Here is a 9,204-nt window from a genome sequence, read left to right as displayed (position 1 = left end):
CCCCACATGTCGGTTTCCCTATTTTCCCGGCCATACTCGAGCGTCAGTGCTCTGAGTTGCACATTAGGCCTTTCACTATGTAGGCCAAGCGAGACAACTTATTGTTTATTTGAGCCGTTCAAGTATAATCATGTGGCATTTGCTTATTTCTCATTCCTCTCCAACCATCTTCTCCATCGATCATGTCGCCCTCCGCTCGAGTCCATCCTCCCGCATGCCTCATTTGAACATTCCGCCGAGTATCATTCGCATGTGGGCCTAGACCATGCTTGTATTTCCAATGTTTTGTAATTTGTCCGGCATGCATACAAACAAATGGTTCGTTTAAAGTTTCACTTTGCCTCCACTACGTGTCGCTTCGCGTCTTAGTTTTGACATCCCATTCGGTTCATGCCCCGACACATGTTGATGAGATCGATTGATGTTCAGAGATCAATTGCGTGTCGTGCAAGGAGATAAAGGTTTGGTCTGTTTCTATGATAGAAATGACTCGCGGGGGGGGGGGGTCCGTGGGGATCAGAGGGAGTATATTGTATGTTCGTAAGCGAAACGAACGTATTGTACCCACCCTAGTCCTATTTCAATCGATCTCCGGACCCCGAGATAAAATCGAGAGAGAACGAGTGGCGGCATGTGTGATACCTAAGGCGGATTCAAAATTTTGAACCGGTGATCATAGCATCCACAAATCATATATAAAGGGTATTCAATGTTCGTTTCATTTTTGAATGTACAATATACTCCCTCCTATCCTTTCTAGTTTACATATAAGTTTTATGTGTAGTCAAAGTATCTCTACTTTTATCAAAAAAGTATCAACATTCAACAACGCCCAATCAATATTGTTAGATTCGTACGTACTCCTAGATTTGTACTCGAGATGGTTTCCAATTTGTTTTCAACCACGTGAATGTGCTTGTTCTTGCGCATGCTCTTCCTACTAGGATTTTTCCACATATAGCCAGTCCAATAGTAACTTTTTTAAGCTCCCTGTCCAATAGTACTAGTGGAGTACTGACAACATCTGTACTAGAGTATGCAGTGCTCATAGTTTGTTGTGACGCCCCCGATTTGACCGTACACTAATCATACACGCAAATGTGTACGATCAAGATCAAGGACTCACGGGAAGATATCACAACACAACTCTAGACACAAATTAAAATAATACAAGCTTTATATTACAAGCCAGGGGCCTCGAGGGCTCGAATACATAAGCTCGAAAACACAAGAGTCAGCGGAAGCAACAATATCTGAGTACAGACATGAGTTAAACAAAGTTGCCTTAAGAAGGCTAGCACAAAAGCAGCAACGATCGAAAAGGCAAGGCCTCCTGCCTAGGAGCCTCCTAACTACTCCTAGTCGTCTGCAGTCTTCACGTAGTAGTAGGCATCCTCCAGGTAGTAGTAGTCATCAGTGGCGTCATCTGGCTCCTGGGATCCGTCATCTGGTCGCAACAATCGGGTATGGGGGAATAGGAAGTAGCAAAGCAACCGTGAGTACTAATCCAAAGTACTCGCAAGACTTACATCAGATCTAAACTAAGTGTGTATCTGTATCAAAGGAATGGGTTGTATCTGTGGACTAAACTACAGAATGCCAGAAGGGAAGGGGAAAGCCTAGCCTATCGAAGACTAGCATCTTCTGGAAACCACCATCTTGCAGCAAACAGGAGGGAGTAGAGTAGCATAAAGTAAAGTAGTAGTAGTGTTATCAACCTCAGCCAGAGATCCTTTCTCGACTCCCTGCGAGAAAGCAATCCCAGAGCCATACTATCCACTTATCATCACAATCCAATTCTCATCACCATCCGTTCATTTCTCATCACAAGTATCCAGTTCTAGTTGTATCGATCGGGATACAACTCCAAGTGTCCGTTACCGTAGGACAGGCTATCGATAGATGTTTTCTTCCCTACAGGGGTGCACCAACTTACCCACCACGCTTGATTAACTCCGACCGGACACACTTTCCTGGGTCATGCCCGGCCTCGGCCAAATAATACGCCGCAACCCGACCTAGACTTAATAGAGAGGCCAGCACGGCGGACTAAACCTATGCCCCCAGGGGTCATGGGCCATCTCCCCGGGAACTCCTACACGTTGCGTACGCGGCCGGTGAGCAGACCTAGCTACCTCCTTCAACAAGGCAGGTGCTTACGCAGTCCAACCCGGCGCGCGCCGCTTAGTCGCTGACGTCTATTAAGCTTCGGCTGATGTATACGACGCAGAACGCCCATACTATGCCCACGTGATGGTTAGTGCTATCAGGCCAGAGGCCCCTCATATCAAATATCCAAATCATAGTGGATTGGGAGCACGCGGTAACAAGCAGAGACTCACAAAAGATGTGACCCCATTGCCCCTTCTCGAGTACTTGCGGCAAGGGCTAAGAATGCCCGGTCACGCCTCGTAGTTATCTCGCGGGCACCTTCCAAGTCAACCCGACTCCACATCACTCGCTATTAAGCTCACGCGGGTACCTTCCAGGTCACCCGTCTTTAGTAACATGGTTCAGTGTAAAGTCATAGTAACCATAGTAACTGTGTGTCTAACACCAAGGGGAAAACCCGAGGAATCACCCCCGGTGAATTCCACTCGATGTTATCATCAAGGTGAACGTAAGAGGATCCACCCTCGAGGTTCACACTTGAGGGGTTGCACGACAGAGCGGTAACGGAAGTGGTTAAGGAGGAAATCACCCTCGATGACCTCGACCGTATAGCTACACTACAGAGATCTCATCAGGAGTGATGTAAGAGGTTCCACCCTCGGCACTCGATGGTAATTCTGCAGAGTCATACAACTAGGGGAGGATGTGCGGTGTCGGGGCCTGGACATCGATCACGTTGATCGAGTCATCGAACATAAAGCGGGGCAACTGGGACAAGGTAGGGCTCACTGATGGATCACTAACCAACCTATACTAAGCAGTTTAGGATAAGCAGGTAAGGTATGAAAGCAGGTAACAACAATAGGCTATGCATCATAGTAGGATCATACAGAAAGCAGTAGCAGTTCTAATGCAAGCATGAGAGGGAAAGAAATGGGCGATATCGGAATGCTCAAGGGGGTTTGCTTGCCTGGAAACTCCGCTGAAAGGGAAAAAGGGTTGTCGGTGATGTAGTCGACCACAGGGGCATCAATAGTGGTCTCGGGGTCTACCGGAGGAAAGAGGGGGGAGAAACAGTAAATACAAGCAAACATAAGTAGGACATGACAATACGCGGCGCTAGGGGTGACCTATCGTAGTGCTACACGATATCGGCAAAGGGGGATAACATCCGGGAAAGTTTTCGTGAAGTTTGGCTTTTTCGGACAGATGAAAGAGAGGAGACGGTTACATGTTTAGCATGCTAGGAGCACATGACAGATGAACGGACCGTGTATTTGGATTCGTTGGATTTTTCTGAGCAACTTTCATGTAGAAAACATTTTCATCTGAGCTACGGATTATTTTCTATGATTTTACAAAGTTTTAAACAGTTATTTGGAATTTTTGGAAAATTGGCTAAGTCTGAGAATTGCTTAGTTTTAAACATCAGTTAGCTGTTTTCCGAAGGCTATAACTGTGGTTCTGTACATCCTATGGCGTAGTGCCCTTTACCAATTTTTATCACCTTTTCATGATCTACATGACAGTTTCAAGTTCATCTACATTAGTGCCCATTTGCCTGTCCAAATCTTTGTTTGAAAAGTGCTACTGGATGTCAAATTCAAAATCTGTTTTTCAGTTCTTCTAGTTAACAGAACATAGACTTTTGTCATTTTTATAGGAATTAATCTAGGCGACTTTTGTATTTCGGCCAATGGAAAGAATTGAACCATGTCAAGTGTACTACACGCCCATATAATTTTTATCTATGCTAGAGCTTGTTTTGCTGCTACTTAATTGTTGTTTAGAGGGCTACTCCGTGTAAAAGCAGTAAAGCTAGCCTCTGCTATAGTAACTGAATGTTACTATAGCAGAGGAGCAGAAGCAGAGTGCAGCGGTGCCGTGCAGGCACTAGGCAGCGACGGCGAGGCCACGGGCATGTGCGCGCGCTATAGGGCGTTGTAGGGAGGCTCGCGAGTCGCGGCGGCTGCGAGGAGCACGCGAGCGAGCGTGGGGGCGAGGCCAATGGTGGGCGCAGCCGCAACAGCGCGTCGGGCGAGCGGGTGGCTATGGCGCGGGGCGGCTACGGTGCGGGCGGCAAAAGCAGCAGTATGGGCAGCCGAGCAAGCGAGTGACGGGTGCGCGCGGCCGCCGCAGCACGCCCAGGCGGACGCGGTCGTGGGATGTCTTGGGCGCATGCGCGCGGCAGGGAGGAGCCCAGGTCGCGGGCTAGGCGCGGTGTGCGCGGCCACAGGCCAACGGGCACGTGGAGCTTCGGGCGAACTTAAGGGCGGCGGCTATGGGACAAATTCTAAGGGGGAAGGGGAATTGGACGAGGGCCTCACTGCGGGGAGGTCGTGGACGAGCTCGAGGGGGTTGGGGACGGCCGGAGCTCGCGGGACGATGGCGAGATGGCGGCGGTCGAGGTTGGTGGAGTCGGTCGATGCCGTCGTTGTGGTGCTGCTCCCGACGAACGGGGACTCGAAGAAGATGTGGTGGTTGACAGCGGTCCGCCTGGACAACTCCTCCAACACCGGGGAGTACTAGGCCGCGGCAACGGCGATGACACACACAGCCATAGCGCGATCTCGCGAGCTCGTTTTTGAGCAGAAGGGGAGGGGGCACGATGGGGAAAGAGAGGGGATCGGACCTCGATCTAGGGTTCCTAGGGGACGTTCTTAAAGGGCTGGGGGGTACTATGGTGTGTGTGGCGGCCATCAAGCCATGGTGGCCATGGATGTGCGCCACACGCAAGTCCCTGCCTCCTGCCCTGTTGGGAGATAGGAGAAGGCCTTAGGTGGGCTGAACTTTAGACTGTAGCACTGGGCCATAAGTGAACAATGCTCTTTTCTATCCACTTTTCTTTTCTGCTTTACATTTCTTTCCAGTGTTTTGCATTTAGAATTCATACCAAATAAATTTAGTCGACTAAGAAACTTGTTACATAAATATTAGTCATTATTTTGCAGAGGCCCACAATATTTCAAGTCAAAAGGAAAATACATAAATATTTGTTTATTTGAAAAGGGGTCATTTTGTTGTTTTTGAACCACTTTATATTTTTACTAAGGATTAATTGGCGAGTCAAATGATGTTGGTTCAACATTTTAAAAGATCAGGGGAATTTATACTAAAATTCGAACATTTTAGTTTTATACTTTGGAGAAATAAATATTTGACTTGCAAATTAAATTTGAAATTGACTTTGATTTTTGGACATGTGGCAAGTTGCATAGTAATCACGATGACATGGCCACCATTAGGAGGAGATCACTGTAGCAAGATTCTTGGGGTGTTACAAATCTCCTCCACTACAAGAAATCTCATCCCGAGATTTAAGAGGTGGAGCAAGAGGGAAAGTTCTAGTTACGAAATTCTAACAGATCTTCACGGTCTTTGTTGCTCTTCTCAAAGAGGTCGATCCATTACATTGGTGTCTTTATTTCTCTGCATTAATGCATCATCATGAAGTTGTCATTCTTCCTTTTGGATCTTCACCGTACTCACGAAGGGACAAGGGTTAACTTCGGAAAAACGGACATAATAAGGTTGATTATCTGGTAGATAGTTTAGTGAATGTGACAGGAAGTAGCTCTCGAATAGAACTTAACAAAAACATCTTGAGAAACATAAGAATGCACACACACAAAAAAGTTTCAAGCAGATAGACAATCGTTCGATTCCTGAAACGGAGTGTCAGATGGGTTCAGAGCAACGAAATAGGTATTGCGACTAAAACTAGAATATATCACTATGAAGGTGTCCCGTGATTTACATACAAAGCCAAGAGCAAATGATACTTCCTTAAAAGAATATAGGATATACAAGAGAGTCAGGTTTCGATTCTGTGGAACTGTGGGTTATGGGCCCACCATGTGGGTTAAAAGTAGAAAGGGGGCCGATAGGAAGGCATGTCAGATGATAGATTGTTAGGTATGTTGCAACAACGTTGGTAGCAAGGGCGAGGGACGAAGAGAACCATTATCCCGCTCGTTGAACGAGGCGGGCCATTAGGCAAAGTTCTCGTCCATCGGTGGCTACCAGAATATCATCAACAATAGTACAGGGTCTTACTGACAGAGTGATACAACAAGATGTTTACATAAGCAGGGAAATATTAATCCTTATATAATATAGATCACAATAAGGTTCAATCAAACCAATGGAAAGGAAAATGTAATTGTCAGATTAAACAGAACAATGGAAAGGAAAATGTGTTTAAACACATACTTCAGGGGTATATCCTTCCCAAGGACAAGCAGAGCATGGTATCCATGACAGGATAGACATTTAAAACCATTTAGGTAAGGGAAAGAAATTTCATGACATTACCCATACAACGGTGTTTGGATAATTGATAATGAAGATTTAGTATCGTGCTTCAAATGTTCTTATTGAAGATCGGATTACCACAGAAAGGCTTCGAGATAGCATTGACATGGTTTTCAAGCAAAGGTTAGACTTTGGATACACAAAGGATCCATCGGAAACAACTTAGAAAATAAGTCATACAATTTCGGTAAGGAAAAGATGAGGGTGTGGCCAACGGGCTCAGATACAATCCATCGACATGTCAAGAAGGATGTATTTCTGAAATCATATGAACAAGTTTGTGTTGGGGAAGGCAAGAATGTTGTGATGATAACATAAATCATCGAGGGGGAGGATTGTATTTCTCACCATGAATTTAATTGATATCCTGGAAAAGCTCAGAATGTTGATGATGATCACGACACATTTGTCGAGAGATTTCATGAAGATGTCACCAAGCAGAAAAGGAAGGAAGAAGTGAAAAGCTATGAGAACCACGGATTCGACACAAGCTCAAAGTCAAGCTGGTTGTTCGAGGTGAAATGATAAGATGAGGAAGATCGACGTAAGCTTAGCTCATCATCGGAAGTTGCTCCGGGCATAAGGACCAGGTAGCACAGTTAAAAAGTTGTCATGATAAAATATAGCCGATCAAGCTAGGAATGATGTGATGGGGTATAAAGCTTCCCAGTATCAAGTACTAGGTGTAATGTCAGGAGGTAAATCAGAGTAGAGGTTGGATGGGGGAAATGATTTGCAGAGGATAAGTAATTTTAACTTACCCAGTGAATGAGATCAAGGAGGAAATATGGTCGAGACCATAACTGCAAGGGATCCAATTTACGATACCGGAAGAATTATTCAAATGATTAAATATCCTTGCAAGAAGCTTTCATGATAAGTTCCACACCGTGTCCGTGGGCATGAACACAAAGGTTCAGGGTCGACTCCCACTTCTACAATGCATAATCTTTCATTTTACTTCTCGCTCTTGATGAAGCTGTAGTATTGAAATTTTATCTGACGTAAAGCCAGTAGAGTATAAACCGCATAACTTTTGAGTTCACACAGATTAGGGAAGGCATAGGTTCAACCCATCGGGGCATCTTAGGAACATATAATCATAAATTTCAAGAATAAATAACACAAGCTCGGTAGTAGAGCATGCTTGAGAAAGCGGAGGATACAATTTACCAAAAGCATTATGTATCCAAGAAAGAACTTCTCGAGGTTTTTGTATACAAAGGACACTATCGGATGATAACTCAACAAAGGATCTTACGGTCCACAACGGAGCTAATGTGAGCATCGGCACACAATTAGAAGAAGAAAGAATGCAAGGAGATCAGACTATAGAAACAAATGACTAACTCAAGGCTCAAATGCAAAGCAATTAGGAATTCCAAGACAAGGGATCATAAGCAATGCTCTAATTAGGGATGGATAAGTTGAATAGTCTTAGAGGTACAATCGTCGGCAATTTGATTGGTCGAGAACCATCTCATGTTTAAAATGGCGTCTGAGCCGGAAAGATGAATTCTAGGATCTGGTTGAGGATTGCGAGCATTCGCACTCATTGAATCAATGGGCTCAAAATGATAGTGGCAAAGGATGCCAATAAGATTACAAGACTTATGGGATTAACCATAATGGAAGCAAGCAAGAATTTCAAGAGCAATAGGCTACTCAGGATTTTCGGAAGACCGAATGGTATTTCGAAGACTTTTGTGAAATACGTGAATCAACTAGGGATGAGCGGATACTCGATAAGTGCGAGAATTATTTCGTAGGGGTATTCATGTTGCAAAGAACTGCAAGGGCAGTGGGCACAAAGTACTTTCGGAACAATAGAGAGAATTTCGGGGTATCTTGTAATAACAAGATTAACTGGGAATAAAAGTAAGAATGACAGGTGTAGGTATTTATCCATATGGATATTTCGGTGGTAGGGGATGGAAAAAGCAATGGGCACAAAGTCTTAGAAGAACAACATAGAGTATCCTCAGAATCTTCTAGTGCAGCAGTCGACCATCGGTAATAAGATGCTCTCCGGTTGAAAGTGATCACGAGATCCTAATGTTTGAGTTAGTAAAACCTTTTAACCCGAATAGAAGAGAGATCAGAGTCCTAGAGTATAAACGAGGAATAAAAGATCCTAATACCACTCAATTGGCGACGTGGGCCCATAAGACACACCGCCAATGTTAGTAATAGTTTTTTCAGTGACTAGACTCAACTTCGGCCAAGGAGTTGGGAAGGGGTCTACCTACAGGCAGTCGGCTCTCATACCAACTTGTGACGCCCCCGATTTAACCGTACACTAATCATACACGCAAATGTGTACGATCAAGATCAAGGACTCACGGGAAGATATCACAACACAACTCTAGGCAAAAATTGAAATAATACAAGCTTTATATTACAAGCCATGGGCCTTGAGGGCTCGAATACATAAGCTCGAATACACAAGAGTCAGCGGAAGCAACAATATCTGAGTACAGACATAAGTTAAACAAGATTGCCTTAAGAAGGCTAGCACAAAATCAACAACGATCGATAAAAGGCAAGGCCTCCTACCTGGGAGCGTCCTAGCTACTCCAAGTCGTCAGCGGCCGTCACGTAGTAGTAGGCACCCTCGGGGTAGCAGTAGTCTTCAGTGGTGTCGTCTGGCTCCTGGGATCTGTCATCTGGTCGCAACAATCGAGTATGGGAGAAAAGGAGGTAGCAAAGCAACCGTGAGTACTCATCCAAAGTACTCGCAAGACTTACATCAGATCTAAACTAAGTATGCATCTGTAA

Source organism: Triticum urartu, chromosome 5 (genome assembly GCF_003073215.2).
Source record: "Triticum urartu cultivar G1812 chromosome 5, Tu2.1, whole genome shotgun sequence".
NCBI lineage: Eukaryota > Viridiplantae > Streptophyta > Magnoliopsida > Poales > Poaceae > Triticum > Triticum urartu.
The sequence above is the reverse complement of the archived record's forward strand: the minus strand, read 5'-3'. Positions refer to the sequence as shown.